The sequence below is a fragment of the Oryx dammah genome, unplaced genomic scaffold, assembly GCF_014754425.2.
Source record: "Oryx dammah isolate SB20612 unplaced genomic scaffold, SCBI_Odam_1.1 HiC_scaffold_4, whole genome shotgun sequence".
Lineage (NCBI taxonomy): Eukaryota > Metazoa > Chordata > Mammalia > Artiodactyla > Bovidae > Oryx > Oryx dammah.
This window is the reverse complement of record NW_024070188.1, coordinates 87,421,618-87,422,436: the sequence shown is the minus strand read 5'-3', so window position 1 is coordinate 87,422,436 and position 819 is coordinate 87,421,618. Positions and strand designations below refer to the sequence as shown.

At 39.8% G+C, this 819-nt stretch overlaps 1 non-coding gene across 1 annotated transcript; it reads left to right on the top strand.

Annotated features, from left to right (window-relative positions):
* Positions 1-248: 248 nt before the first annotated feature.
* Positions 249-352, top strand: LOC120863145. The gene has a single exon (XR_005720944.1). It is a non-coding gene; the product is annotated as a U6 spliceosomal RNA (small nuclear RNA).
* The last annotated feature ends 467 nt before the right edge of the window (positions 353-819 follow it).

The window sequence follows — 819 nt, the reverse complement described above, 5'->3', positions numbered from 1 at the left end:
GAGTGGGAAAGACATTGGCATAAGCCTGGAGAATAATTATAAAACATATGCGAGTCAGGGTCAGAACCTTAAGGAAATGCTTCACTGCGAGCGCAGGAGGCAAAGTTGGGCTTAAACAGTGACAGTTAAAGCATCTGGTGGAGCCAGGATAAATACGTTGAATCCTCAAGTTAGACAGTAAGTGTATCATAAACAGTCTTATTTTCATATACTTACGTTAATGCATTTCTTCCAAGGATTTTGTTTCAGTGCTTGATTTGGCAGAACGTGTACTAAAATTGGAACTTAGAGAAGAATAGCATGGCTTATGTGCAAGGATGACAAGTAAATTTCTGCTATATTTCACATTTTCAAAAAATTAACTCAAAATTTACCAAGGGCTTAACCATATATCAGTTTTCATTCCAATCCCAAAGAAAGGCAATGCCAAAGAATGCTCAAACTACCGCACAGTTGCACTCATCTCACACACTAGTAAAGTAATGCTCAAAATTCTCCAAGCCAGGCTTCAGCAATACGTGAACCATGAACTTCCAGATGTTCAAGCTGGTTTTAGAAAAGGCAGAGGAACCAGGGGTCAAATTGCCAACATCTGTTGGATCATGGAAAAAGCAAGAGGGTTCCAGAAAAACATCTATTTCTGCTTTGTTGACTATGCCAAAGCCTTTGACTGTGTGGATCACAATAAACTGTGGAAAATTCTGAAAGAGATGGGAATAACAGACCACCTGACCTGCCTTTTGAGAAATCTGTATGCAGGTCAGGAAGCAACAGTTAGACCTGGACATGGAACAACAGACTGGTTCCAAATAGGAAAAG